This window comes from Silene latifolia, chromosome 7, assembly GCF_048544455.1.
Source record: "Silene latifolia isolate original U9 population chromosome 7, ASM4854445v1, whole genome shotgun sequence".
Classification (NCBI taxonomy): Eukaryota; Viridiplantae; Streptophyta; class Magnoliopsida; order Caryophyllales; family Caryophyllaceae; genus Silene; species Silene latifolia.
In genome coordinates this window covers 20,628,473-20,643,302 of record NC_133532.1, presented here as the reverse complement: position 1 = coordinate 20,643,302, position 14,830 = coordinate 20,628,473, and the positions used below count along the sequence as shown (strand labels likewise).

General features: G+C 41.8%; 1 non-coding gene across 1 annotated transcript; it reads right to left on the bottom strand.

Moving 5' to 3' along the window:
• Window positions 1–1,779: 1,779 nt before the first annotated feature.
• Window positions 1,780–1,886, bottom strand: LOC141593911 (small nucleolar RNA R71). Its single transcript, XR_012521966.1, has one exon. It is a non-coding gene; the product is annotated as a small nucleolar RNA R71 (small nucleolar RNA).
• Window positions 1,887–14,830: the final 12,944 nt, after the last annotated feature.

Genomic DNA, 14,830 nt, shown 5'->3' with positions numbered 1-14,830 from the left:
CGTATTTCCATGCATAATTGTTAGCTTAAGGCTACTATTTCTCCCGAAACGGTTTACTTTGCATTTTCTATGATTTATTGTAGGAATGAGTGGAAGTAAGCTAAATTAAGCCTAATTCGTCCTCCGGAGGCAACTTCAAGGAAGCCCAGAAGAAGGAGATTCAGATTCACCCACCTTGGGATGCGTGCAAAGGAGTGAAGAGCTGATTCGAAGGAACAAAAAGAGCCACTGCACAGCATTACCAGTCGATCGACTACTCCCGCCAGTCGATCGACCGTTGAAATCAAGCAGAAGTTTTTGTTCTGCATTTACCAGTCGATCGACCATGCTGACCGGTCGATCGACCAGTCTTCGAGCTGAGAATTATTTCTTCGTATTAGACTTTTAAAAGCCCAACTTGTAATTAACCTTTGGCATCTTTTTATCAGTAGAACGCAACAACTTTTAGGTTATGCTTTTCATGATTGAAGAACTCAGTTTTTAGATCTAGCTTTGCTGACGGAAAACCTCGATTTTGATACTTTGTTCTTGAATTCAATTAGTAAGTTTTTATGCAATTCCTTTCTTCTTTTAATTCTTGTTATTTCAATTCTTGTTTCATCAATTTAATTCCAGAAATTCATCTCTTGTCCTTTGTCTTTTATTTAAATTCAATCATGTCAATCTTGTTCTTTGTTATCAATTTAGCAATTGTTTTAGTTTTAGTCATGCGTAGCTAATTTCTTTGATTGGGAATTAGGTGAGCCATGGCATAAGTTAGGATTGTTTTGTGGTATGAATTCTTCCGTATTGGTCTTGTTGTCTTTTGATAAATCCCTTTACTAGATTGAAAGATTAGTAATTTGAACTATCGTTAGATTTGGAATTTCTCCTGAGCGAAAGCTTTGAGAAATTCTAGGGAATCAATAGACCGGAAGGTTATTTGAGCTTCGATCGAAAGGCTAGCTTATATTCCCTGAGACCGTATTATAAGACCTCTGCTACCTTACTAACCTGACATTTGCCATGGTGAACCGAAGTTCCCAGTCTTCTCTTTATCTTGTTGAGAAATTTCATTTTAACAATTAGCCAATTAGTCTACCAATCTCAAAACCCCCCAATTAATTGTTACCTTCATAGACTGAAAATTAGCAAACAAAATCAACCTTGTCTCTCTGTGGTTCGACCCTTACTATCACTAGCTATAGTTTTAGTTTGGAATTATAAATTTAATTTTGATACAAAACGACGGTATCAAATTTTGGCGCCGTTGCCGGGGAGACGGTGTAATTCTGTTTGCTTTATTTTTAGTTTATTTTTCTTATCTCAAGGAACTTTGGTTCCTTGAGACCGTTGCTTACCTTTGCTTCTAGTTTTTGCTTTTGCACAGTTAGAAGACAGGTTTTTGAGAGGAAGACTTGAGTACTCTCATTTTTTGCAATTATGGCTACAATATATGATAATCTACAGCCAAAGGAACACCAGTTACCTACCCCTACTACCGGTAACTTCGAGTTTCGTTCTTCTTATATCGATTTAGTGGAGCGAAATCAGTTTGCTGGTCTACCAGATGAGGACCCCTTGAAGCATATGGAAATTTTCACAGACTACTGCTGTTCCATACCTATACCAGCTGAGGTGACTCAGGATGAAGTAAAGGGGTTGATGTTCTTATACTTCTTGAAGGATTCAAACATGAGATTGGTACCGCTACCTTGATAGGGTAGCAACTCGGAGTCACGATGGACATCTCTAGCATTAGCCTTCTACAAGAAGTACTTCCCACTTTCAAAGACTGACGCCTTGAGAAGTAAAATCACAAGTTTCCAGCAAGGAGCTGATGAGGGTTTTTGCGAAGCATGGGGACGTTTCAAAAGTTTGGTCCGAGCTGTCCCTCACCATGGTTTCCAGCAATGGTATCTTTGCAACCTATTTTATAATGCTCTATATGATGATTACAAGGTCATCCTGGATGCAGCTGCTAATGGTAGATTCCAAAACAATACCGGTCAAAGTAAAGGTTGGAACACTATTGAGGAGATGGCAGTCCATAGAGCTGAGTTTGGAAGTTCACGTGGAAAGTCACGAAAGCAAAGGGATGAAATGAGTGCCGTTGTGACACTCATTACTTCTATTACTGGCCGTCTCGAGAAGCTCGAGATTTCTGAAGCTTCCAAGGAGAAAGTTGAAATACCTGTTCAAAACTCAGATGAGATCGAGAAATTGAGAGAAATGGTCCAACTCCTTTTGGTTCAAGTGGCGAATATGGAAGCAGCCGGGATTGAGTCCTCAAAGAATTTTGTGAAGCAATTGGAGAATATAGAGGCTAAGCAAGTTGCTAATTCTTCAAGCAAATGTGAAGGGCCGATTGAAACGATTAATGCCATTAATCTCAGAAGTGGCCTCTCTTATGAAAGTCCCGACAAGCCAAAGGAAGACTCGGGAAATGATGAAGAAGCTCGTTTAAATCCTGGTGCAAAAACGAGCTCAATTGCCAGTACTTCTGGTCGATCGACCAACATTGTCAGTCGATCGACTGAAGCGTCAGATAAAATAATTTCTGATCAGAAACTATTCACACCCAGCACAGTCAGTCGATCGACCAACATTGTCAGTCGATCGACTGGCTCACCTGACGAAATCAATTAAGCAGAACTGTTCACGCCCGACCAAGTTGGTCGATCGACCACTCATACCCGATCGATCGACGAATCCCAGAGCAGATGCAAATCCGTCAACTAGTCTGCATGATTCTTCACTCATTGATGATTTGACGGGGGTTACTGATCCTACGGCCAGTGTTGCAGTCCCGTATCCGGAGCGTTTGAAGGCTACTAAGCTGGAGCGTAAGTTTGGTAAGTTTCTGGAGATGGTTCAGAATCTCGAGGTAACGGTTCCGTTCACTGATTTAATTACCCAGGTACCCTCTTACGCTAAATTTATGAAAGATATTTTAAATCGTAAGAGAAATTTTCGTGATGATGGTAATGTTGCTTTTGTGGAAGAGTGTAATGCTCTTTCGCAAATTAATGTGCCACCTAAATTAAAGGACCCTGGTAGTTTTTCAATTCCTTGCACTATAGGTAACCACGTAATTGGAAAGGCCCTTTGTGACTTAGGGGCCAAAGTGTCGTGTCATGCCGTATTCTGTTTGCGAAAGGTTAAATATTGGTAGACTTAAGGTGACCTATATTACCGTTCAAATGGCAAATAGATCGACTCGAGACCCTATAGGGGTTCTAGAGGATGTACCCGTTCGAGTGGGTAAGTTTTTTATTTCTGTCGATTTCGTTGTTTTGGACATTGCAGAGGACAGTCGATACCTATTATTTTAGGCGGACCGTTTTTACATACACTGGGGGCTGTAATAGATGTCAAACGCTGAACCATCACCTTAGAGGTAGGGGATGACACCATTGAGTTCGATCTTGCTCACAAGGCGACTCGAACTCGACGATGATACGTGTTACTCCATTGATATTGTTGACAGTCATAGCGATTACTTGTAATTGGAGGGAATCCTTAGACAAGGATCCCTTAGCTGATCTAACCCGTTTAGGTGAGTGATGTGCGGGTAATACAGGTGGAGAATGCTTTGAGGAGCCGGATGCTTTGGTAGCCTCAATGGAGAGCTACGAGCTCAATGAGGAAGAAGATGAGATGCTCTTGAGCCTAGCCAACGAGAACTTGGTCAACACTTGCTACACCATTGAAGGCGATTCTGTCTATCTTTGTAGAGGTAAAGGTGCCTGAGCGTAAGCCACTTCCTCCTAATCTTAAGTATGTTTTTCTAGATGATACGGAGCAAGACCCGGCTATTGTTAGCTCTAAACTTAATGATGACCAAATTATGCCTTTGATGTATGTGCTTAAGAAAAACAGGAAGGCTTTGGGTTACTCTTTGGATGACATTAAGGGCATCACCACGATGTTTGTATGCACAGGATAGAGTTGGAAGAAGGCCACAAGCCTTACGAGACAGGGTCAACGCAAGTTGAACCCGAAGATGCGAGGAAGTTGTCATGGCCGAGGTGATGAAACTACTCGATGCCGGTATTATTTATACAGTTGGCAACTCCAAGTGGGTTAGCCCAGTTCAGGTAGTCCCGAAGAAAGGAGGGACTACCGTGGTTAAAAATGATAAAAATGAATTAATACCAACTCGAGTAGTGACAGGGTGGCGGATGTGCATTGATTATAGACAGTTGAATGCCGCCACCAAGAAAGACCACTTCCCCTCCCTTTTGTTGACCAAATGACTGAAAGACTTGCCTCTAACAAATTTTTCTGTTTTCTAGACGGATATTCAGGGTTCTTTCGATCCCTATTCATCCTGACGATCGTAGTAAGACCACTTTTACCGTCCACAGGGGTGTTTTTGCATACCGTAGAATGCCTTTCGGATTGTGTAACGCCCTGCTACCTTTCGTAGGGTGCATGATGGGGATTTTTTCTGATTATATAGAGAATATTATGGAGGTATTCATGGATGATTTCTTTATGGTAGTGACTTTGATCGTTGTTTAGCTAACCTTGATAAAGTCATGCGGCGTTGTATAGATGTTAATCTTGTTCTAAACTCGGGAAAAGTGTCGGTTTATGGTCAATGAGGGAGTTGTGTTAGGGCATCTAATTTCTGATAAAGGTATACATGTTGATAAGGCAAAGGTGCAGGTGATTGAGCAATTACCTCCTCCAGTGAATGTTAAAGGAGTGAGGAGTTTCCTTGGTCACGCCGGTTTTTACCGGCGTTTCATTAAGGATTTTTCAAAAATTGCTAAACCACTTACACAATTGCTCCTTAAGGATGCTGTCTTTGAATTTACTGATGAGTGCCTTGTCGCTTTTAACAAAGTTAAAGGAGGCCCTAGTTTCTGCGCCAATCATTCACCGCTTTGATTGGGACCTCCCATTTGAGATCATGTGTGATGCCAGCGATTATGCGATCGGTGCAGTTCTGGGACAGCGAAAGAATAAAGCTTTGAATGTCATATACTATGCGAGCCGAACTCTGAATGAGGCTCAAGTCAATTATTTTACCACTGAGAAAGAGTTTCTAGCTGTTGTTTTTGCCTTAGACAAATTTCGGTCTTATTTGTTAGGTTCTAAGGTTATTGTTTATACTGACCATGCAGCGTTGAAGACTCTCTTTATTAAGAAAGATGCAAAGCCGAGGCTTTTGAGGTGGATACTCCTTTTGCAGGAGTTTGATTTGGAAATCAAAGATAATAAAGGAGCAGAGAATGTGGTAGCTGACCACCTATCTCGTCTGCAGCTGACAGAAAGGGAGGATTCGTTGCCTATTAATGATTCTTTTCCTGATGAGAGTCTATTAGCTATTACTACTTCAGGGTCTTATCCACCTCCGTGGTTTGCTGATTTTGCTAACTTTGCTATGACAGGTAGGATACCACCCGAGCTTTCATGGCAGCAGAAGAAGCGGTTTGTTTATGATGCTAGACAATATTTTTGGGATGATCCTTATGTTTTCAAGGAATGCGCAGACGGTCTCATCCGGAGATGCGTACCTCAATGGGAGGTGAAGGATATCCTAGAGGCTTGCCACTCTTCTGCTTATGGTGGTCATCATGGCCCGTCCAGGACTGTAGCTAAGGTACTCCAATCTGGTTTCTATTGGCCAACTTTGCATGCAGATTGTCGCAATTTTGTTCTTTGAGTGCGATGCTTGTCAAAGATCGGGAATATTTCAAGAGACATGAGATGCCACAGGTAGGCATTCTTGAGGTTGAGATTTTCGATGTCTGGGGCATTGATTATCAAGGACCTTTTCCGAGCAGTCAAGGTAATAAATATATCCTCGTAGCTGTAGATTATGTATCCAAATGGGTGGAAGCTATTGCTACTCCCCATTGCGATGCAAAGGCCGTGATTAAACTGTTTAAAAAGATTATTTTCCTTTTTTTTGGTGTCCCTCGGGTTGTCATTAGCGATGGGGGAATGCATTTTAAAGAGAAACAACTTAGTGCTTTATTGACTAAATTCGGTGTCCAACATCGTAGAGGTTTGGGGTATCATCCCCAAACTAGTGGTCAGGTTGAGGTTTCTAACAGGGAATTGAAAGAAGTCTTAGCTAAAGTTGTTTCTAAATCACGGAAAGATTGGAGTCTTAAGTTAGATGATGTCTTATGGGCTTATAGAACTGCGTTTAAGACGCCAATCGGGATGTCACCATACCGATTGATTTATGGTAAGACATGTCATCTACCTGTTGAGTTAGAGCGTAAGTCTTGGTGGGCTATTTGTGATTTGAATTTGGATCCTAACCTCTCTCGTGAGAAACGCATGACACAACTGAATGAGCTAGAGGAATTTAGGCTGCTGGCCTATGACAATGCTAGGATCTACAAAGAGAAAACAAAGCGCTGGCACGACAAGAGAATCATCAAGCGCGAATTCCATATTGGCGATAAGGTACTCCTTTTTAATGCTCGTATCCGTCTATTTCCTGGTAAGCTGAAATCCAGGTGGATCGGCCCCTATACGTCACAGCAGTCACAAAGTTCGGATCAGTTGAATTGGAGACCTCAGCTGGAGAAAGGTTCAAGGTTAATGGCCAATATGTGAAGCATTATCACGGATCAGATGCATATGTTGGAAAAGTCGAGGTATTATACTTCGACCCGTTATCGGATGATGTAAAGTGAGGTAAAAGGTCGTGCGGGACCTCTTAAACCAGCCGCTTAATCGGGAGGCAACCCAGGTTGTAATTAATTGTAATTTAGGAATTTTATTTTGTTATTTCATTTAATTTGCATTTTTGAGTTTTTTTGTATTCTTTAATTTCTTTTAATTTGCAATTTCTTGGTTTGGGAATATGCGCGCCTTTGATAAATTTTGCAGGAATTTATTTTATGCAAAGTGCGTAGGTGGAATGCTGGATTTTTGTGAGAGGAAGACATGAAGTTATGATGGCAAAATGAATTTTGACGAATTAAGGTTCAATTGCCAGCTCTAGCAGTCGATCGACTAAGTGGTTCAGTCGATCGACTGAAGCGGAGAAAGCAGAAGCCACTGTGCAGGGATATTAGTCGATCGACTGGGTTAATGAGTCGATCGACCAATACACGACACTCCAGAAGCTGTTAAATGAAAGATCGGTCGATCGGCCGAGTAAAGTGGTCGATCGACCACTCCGCGGGATCAGAATACAACTAAAAAGGGAAGTTTTCACTCATTCACTCATTCACTTTCATAAACTCAGAAAATAAGCAAACCCTAAGTTCATCCCCTTTTCGCGATTTTCACCTGAAATCTCGTCTTACACTTGATTTTTTCTTGCTTTAATCTTCAAGCTTCTTCAAGGTATGTCTCTAATCCCATTTTCATGCTCTATTTTCGATTTTACTGCGGTTTTTATGCGAAATTTTCGAGTAATGTGCATTTGAGATGAAAAAATCAATTTGGGGAAATTGATTTTTGGGATTGATTTCTTGTCTTTTCTATGCTTTAATCGCTTATTCTACCCTTTCCCCCTTGATTTTCAAAGCAAATAAGCAGCTAGGATGTGTTTAAAGTCGTTTCCCCCAATTTTCGAAACCCTAATTTGCTTCCCAGTTATGATTTTGTTTCGGGTTTCCTTAAATTCACACTGTTAGGGGATTCTTGTGCTAATAGGCTGTTTGCAGGTAACAAAAATGACGAAAGGGAAGGAGCACATGCACGAGGGACAGTCGAGCCAAGGCCCTGCCAAGCGGCCACGAGGACCGCCACTGATGATTGCAGACACCACGGATAGTCTACCTGACTATCCGCAGGTTATCTTTTCCTCTTCTACTCAGCGGGCTAAATTTGCGATGTTTGTTGTGAAACTGAAAGTTACAGCTACCCGATTTCTCCATAAAGATACTTTGGAGAAATTAGGCTGTTATGAGTCGGTTGTGTCCCTGCTAAATGGGACGGGTATGATGGGTCTTGTGGACATGGCTGAGTTCACATACTATGTTTTGACCCTTGAATTCTTTTCGTCTTATGCTTTTGATTCGGCCGCTTTCGTGGCCAATAAGACTAACCCTTGCATTTCCTTTCGGCTTTTCAATGTCAACTACTCTCTGACATTAGCTGATTTTGCCGGTTTTCTGGGTCTTTATTTCGAGGGCAGAACCTCGGATACCTCTGATGTTCATCGAGTCATGTGGTCTTGCATCAGTGACTTTCACGGGCCTAAAAGGACGGGCACTTCCGTCCACTTGCCCCCTCTTCGTTATTTTCTACGGCTAATGGGTAATACCAATTTTGGTCGTAAAGAGTCTAATAATGTGAATAATATTGAATTGTCAATCTTAGCGGGCTATTTGAACATTGAAAGTCGGATAGCCCGTATCTATAACATCGCTTATTTGACCGCCGCTCACTTTCAGACTGTAAGTGAGGGCACTTTGACCACTATTGCTTGTGGTGGGTTGGTGACGCGTCTCGCCAACCGTCTTGTTTTACTTTTCCTTCGACAGGAGGACCCCATTGACCCTGACCTGCGTTTCATGGACCTTCCTTACGCGAGGGCTGTCTATTGGGTCGATAGACAGATGCGGTGGAAGATTGATTCTTTCATCTGTGACCGCATCCCCGTAACTGGCTACCCTCCTGTCCTGTCCCTTACCACTCGTTCGGGGGCGCTCGGCCGCCCTTGCCTAGTTACAGGCTTCCTCTGGTGGCGGCCACTGCTACTGCTAGCACTTCGAGGAGAGCTCGTGCCTCCACTGGACAGGCACCCTCTTCCTCCACTCCTGCTCCCACTGGCTACCCAGCCACTTTTCGACCACCTACTCCTTTGGTTGTCCCCCGGTCATGGACCAGAGGGCAATGTCACGTGTGTTGGGTGACTTGTGCAGGAGCTTTGACCGGCACAGGCTAGACACGGCTCTAGCCCTCTACCCAGTTTACGAGGAGTTAGCCCGGGGAGGGATGCTCCCATAGGGTGCTTGGACTCACCCTTCCTACTTTGTCCCTCCTGTGGGCGGCTACCCTCAGCCTACCAGGAGACCCCCTCCTACTACTACTGCTGGTGCCTCCACTTCCAGGAGAGCCACTGCCGCTGCTGCTGAGGCGAACGAGGAGAGCGACTCGGGGTCCGGAGAGTCTAGTGGAGAGGAGTACGATGGTGGAGATTAGATGCTGGTGACCTCCCCGTTTTTGGCTGGTTTGGGGAGGTCGTATTTTGTGAGTTCCTTCCTTTCTTTATTAGCTTCCTTTTATTTTATTATGCTTTTATTCTCCCATTTTTCTGCTGGTGATTTGCTACTGAGCACAATGAGGGCATTGTGCGTTTTGGTTTGGGGAGGGTATTTGCATATGCCTTTTGTTTTGCATCTGCATTTATTTATTTTTATTGCATTCCAGTCACATGTTTAGTGCATTTCTGTTTGCATTTGTTTTTTCATTCATTCAAAAAAAAAATAAAAAAAATAAAAAAAAAATAAACAAAGAAAAAAAAAATTTGAAAATTCATAAAAATAAAAAATATCACGTTTACTTTTGCATATAGTTGAGTCGGATTGGAGTTATTAATGATGATCTTGCACTATTAGTCAAATATGCCACTCCTTGCCTTTTCACAGCTGTTTAGCGAGAATTATAAGTGATTTCTCAAATTTTGTTATGGAATTCATTTCGGGTAATTAGACTTGACTCATTACTTTTGGCAAACTACTTATACTTTCTGAGATATAGAGCCTATAACTGGTGACATTCATGACCGGTTAATTTAGGATTGAGAGTAGTACTCCCTTCATTTCATGTTTTGCACGTGTATGAGTCTTGATTGCTTATTGCCTATACGCATTGGTTTGTGGTCGGTATTGCATGTTTTGAGAACTTTTGCATCCTCCCCTTTCTCATTTTACCCCATTAACTCCACTATAAGCTATAACTGCCAGTTGCCCTCAACTACATCCCATACTTAGCCTACCATTGTGCCAAGCTAGGAAGTAGTAGAGGAATTTTTGTCGGATTAGAAGCGGTTTTGGTTCGTTTTGTACTGATGGAGTGAGTATTGATGAGAAGTGAAGGGGATGTTAATGTTTCAGCTGGAAAGAAAGAAAAAAATGAAAAAAAAAATGAAAAAAAAAGGGGACTTACCTGGGCAGAGAGCTCTGGTTGTGACAGGGTGGTCGATCGACTGCCATCACTGGTCGATCGACCACCAGCTCAGAAGTTGAAAAAAAAAAAAAGAGAGAATGAAAAAGAAAAAAAAAGGAAGAGAATTTGAAAAATAATAATGATTTGGTTGAATGAGAACGCGCCTCATGTGCTTATTTCATGAATTGGAGGCGTTTGTTTTGGGATTTTGTGATGCCTAGTCTTTTAAAGGCATGGTTTATATTTTGAGTTGGAGGAACGGGATACGGTTTCTGATGGTTAGATAGGTACTAGCTTGGCTCTTACCTTCACTTTTTCCATAATTGTTTTGCCCTTCCTTTCCCACTTAGCCTCACAATATCCAAATCTTGCAATAGTTCGGCATGTAATAGTCTTTGACGGTGGTTATGCGTATGTACGGTAGTTAGAATCATTATTCATGCTAGTCAAGCATACATGTTTTGTCGGTCGTAGTTTAGGTGAGAGACTGTATTTTCTTTCCTCTCTTTTACATATATTCTTACCATTTGCTTTGCTGAGGGAAGAGTGACCCGGGAGAGTCCGAATGTATAAGTATTGCAAGGTCGAACGCCCGATTTAATTCCATGATATGCATAAATTTGTTCGCTTGATTTAAGCTTTGCAGTAGTTGACTATGTGCATTAAACGGTTTGGCATTGATTTGTAGCTAGCTCTGAGGTATACTCCTTTCCATTTAGTTTTTATATGGGTCATAGTGCTTGCTTGGGGACAAGCAAGGTTTGGTTTGGGGAGATTTGATACGTGCATATTCTATACACTTTATCTGTGGTTTTGGCACGTATTTCCATGCATAATTGTTAGCTTAAGGCTACTATTTCTCCCGAAACGGTTTACTTTGCATTTTCTATGATTTATTGTAGGAATGAGTGGAAGTAAGCTAAATCAAGCCTAATTCGTCCTCCAGAGGCAACTTCAAGGAAGCCCAGAAGAAGGAGATTCAGATTCACCCACCTTGGGATGCGTGCAAAGGAGTGAAGAGTGATTCAAGGAACAAAAAGAGCCACCGCACAAAGATTACCAACGATCGACTAATCCCACCAGTCGATCGACCGTTGAAATCAAGCAGAAGCTGCTGTTCTGCATTTACCAGTCGATCGACCATGCTGACCGGTCGATCGACCAGTCTTCGAGCTGAGAATTATTTCTTCGTATTAGACTTTTAAAAGCCCAACTTGTAATTAACCTTTGGCATCTTTTTATCAGTAGAACGCATCAACTTTTAGGTTATGCTTTTCATGATTGAAGAACTCAGTTTTTAGATCTAGCTTTGCTGACGGAAAACCTCGATTTTAATACTTTGTTCTTGAATTCAATTAGTAAGTTTTTATGCAATTCCTTTCTTCTTTTAATTCTTGTTATTTCAATTCTTGTTTCATCAATTTAATTCCAGAAATTCATCTCTTGTCCTTTGTCTTTTATTTAAATTCAATCATGTCAATCTTGTTCTTTGTTATCAATTTAGCAATTGTTTTAGTTTTAGTCATGCGTAGCTAATTTCTTTGATTGGGAATTAGGTGAGCCATGGCATAAGTTAGGATTGTTTTGTGGTATGAATTCTTCCGTATTGGTCTTGTTGTCTTTTGATAAATCCCTTTACTAGATTGAAAGATTAGTAATTTGAATTATCGTTAGATTTGGAATTTCTCCTGAGCGAAAGCTTTGAGAAATTCTAGGGAATCAATAAACCGTAACGTTATTTGAGCTTCGATCGAAAGGCTAGCTTATATTCCCTGAGACCGTATTATAAGACCTCTGCTACCTTACTGACCTGACATTTGCCATGGTGAACCGAAGTTCCCAGTCTTCTCTTTATCTTGTTGAGAAATTTCATTTTAACAATTAGCCAATTAGTCAACCAATCTCAAAACCCCCCAATTAATTGTTACCTTCATAGACTGAAAATTAGCAAACAAAATCAACCTTGTCTCTCTGTGGTTCGACCCTTACTATCACTAGCTATAGTTTTAGTTTGGAATTATAAATTTAATTTTGATATAAAACGACGGTATCAGGCTACTCGATCGAGTAGCTTGGATACTCGATCGAGTAGGGGCCACTCGATCGAGTACGTTAGTTACTCGATCGAGTAGCGTCTTTTCAGCGAGGGTTTATAATTGTGTTTTCCTAAAACCGCAAATCATTTCCGCCTCTTCCTTCTAAACCTAGATGTCGTTCCTTCCTCTTCCCTTCACCATATGCCTTCCATGGGAGCCTTTGAAGGTCCTTGTGCCTTAGGGGTGCATAGCTTGAGTCGGGTAGCGGTCCTTTGCCAGGTTTCCTCATGTAGGTATGTCGTCATCATCATCCGTATCTTTGTTTTTCAGTTAGGGTTAGAATGGTAGTGATAGATGATGATATTGTGTGTATAGGTGTTACTTGTTTGCTGGGTGTTGCGTGTATGGACATGGAATCGTCGCAGTCGCTTTAAGGTAGGTTCGCCTACTCAGTTTCTGTTGTTTGTCTAGTGTGTCGGCTGTTGTGTCGTTGTTGTATTGTTGTCGTGACTGTGGGGTTGTGTTACATGGTAATCGGTTGGTGTATGCTGTTCTATTGGTTGTTGTTGTATTGCAGCTGTCTGTGATTGTTTGTCTCTGGTTCTCGAGGTGCGTCCTCGGCTGAGTGGAGTCACTTGCGGGACTGGCTTCACGCCCTAGTTTCGCTCTCCGTGGAACCCGCCACGGGAGGGGATGTGCACATTAATGGGACAGGGTTATCGCTCGGTATGATGAGCGGAGCTTATGTGTGAACGGTTGCGGTCCCCCACTGGCAGGGCTGGTCCAGTGGACAGTCGGTGACGGAGATTGATTGGAGTGGGTATGATTGTGTGTGACTGGTTGTGTTTGTATTGTGTTGACGATTGTTGTTGGTTTATGTAGTGTCTTGTCTCAGTTACTGACCTTGTGTGGTTGTCTTGTTTGTTTGTGTGTCTGCTGTGATCCCTTATGGTGAGCAGTCAGTCTTAGCAGGTGTTGATGTGGTTGATAGCTGGAGTCCTGGCAGGGGTGTGTCGTCACGAGTTATGATAGAGATAATGTGTAGCTGACGAGTTGTACCTTTATTTTGTTTATTGGTTGTAACACGTGTAATATAACTATAATTGTTCTTTTATCGACTTTTGATGATTACTTACCTCGGGCAACCGAGATGGTAATGCCTTTATATGCTAAGGAAGGTCTGGTTAAGGCTCCTCAGTATATGGGGGTGTTACAGTCCCTCTCTGGTAAGTGAAAGATTCCTGGCCGCAGCAAACTCAAACTGGACCGATGAGATCTTAGTAGGATAGGGAGAGTCTGAATTAAGTCGTGTCTTCTTATCAACCTGTACGTCAGCCTCCTCCTTAACTAACACAACACTTTCAGGTTCAATATTACCGAAGTGTAAAGAGTTCTCCGGTGTAGGAGAAGAGGTGGGAACTTCTGCTGTCCCATGAGTTTTGTCATGGGGAGTTCCCATCTGGATGATTTTACAGGTGAGGGTACGAACCCTCATAAAAGACATGGACCTTGGGTGGTAGAATCCCAAATGTGTGCCATGTAACAAACTATCATAATCTTGAGATGATAAATGTAGCGTATTATGAGATCGCTTCTTGTTGGTGAAGCGAAACTGAGGAGATTTTGAGGTAGTGGAGGAGGAAGAATCACAGACCTGTGTACCATTCGAGGCCTCATCAGGCGCACTGCCATTATCAGACTCCATAGGTACATCCGGGGAACTATTAAGACCACAACAACCAGGCAAAACCGGATGCGACAAGAGATTATCTTCGTTTCCTTTAATTTCAGAACATAACGACAAAGGACAAGTTACAGTTTCAACCATCTTCTCCACCATTCCAGCAACCTGATCTTGTGGAGAAGAAACCAATAGTTTCCCTGCTCGAACATCTTCTACATCAAAGGACTCAACGACAACACGCTTACCATTTTTGTAATTACTAGAGACTGTTTTACGGCAGCCAGCTCGTGAATAATATCTTTATTATGAGGCTCAATCAAATTGGCCTCCTCCAAAGTAGTACAAGCCTCTGATAACCTGAACAATTTTTTAAGAGCTATCGCCTTACGAAAAAGAGCTTTAGTATTGCGAGGAAAGAATTGTAAAACCATAGAGCAGTAGGTCAAAGCCACCTCAGAAGCATGAAGCTTACTATTTGAGTTGAGACATGTTTAAATTAGTGCATTAGTAGCTTTGTTCTTTGAATTATTCAATGTTTAGTTTGTTATTATTTCCCATGTTTGTAGGAATTTGTTTATGACTCGTTGTTAGTGCCCTAGTGGCATAAGTTTAGGGTTAGTTGCTGAGTTTTAACTAGGAAGTTGCTGCTTTATCGAACTTTCAGTTACCAAGTTTATACATTTAAGCACATTGCATTCAGTCAATAAAATTATCTTTCTCTTCCAAACAATTTGTACCTTATTCTTCTTTAAAATCTCCAACAAACTGGTAATCAGAGCTATTTTTCTTGAGGGACCTGTGAGTTAGCAAATAAAAAACCTACAAAAAACCTTCAACTTATTTGATTCAATCCACTAAATGGATTTTGAAACACCATTTACATCACTAACACCACCAGTGTTTAGTGGTGAAAATGATCAAATGTGGGCAGCTAGAATGGAGGCCCACTTAGAGGCAAATGACCTTTGGGAGGTTGTTCAGGAGGACTACGAAGCCCCCCCCCCCCCCCATCCCCTATTTAACGGCCAATCCAACT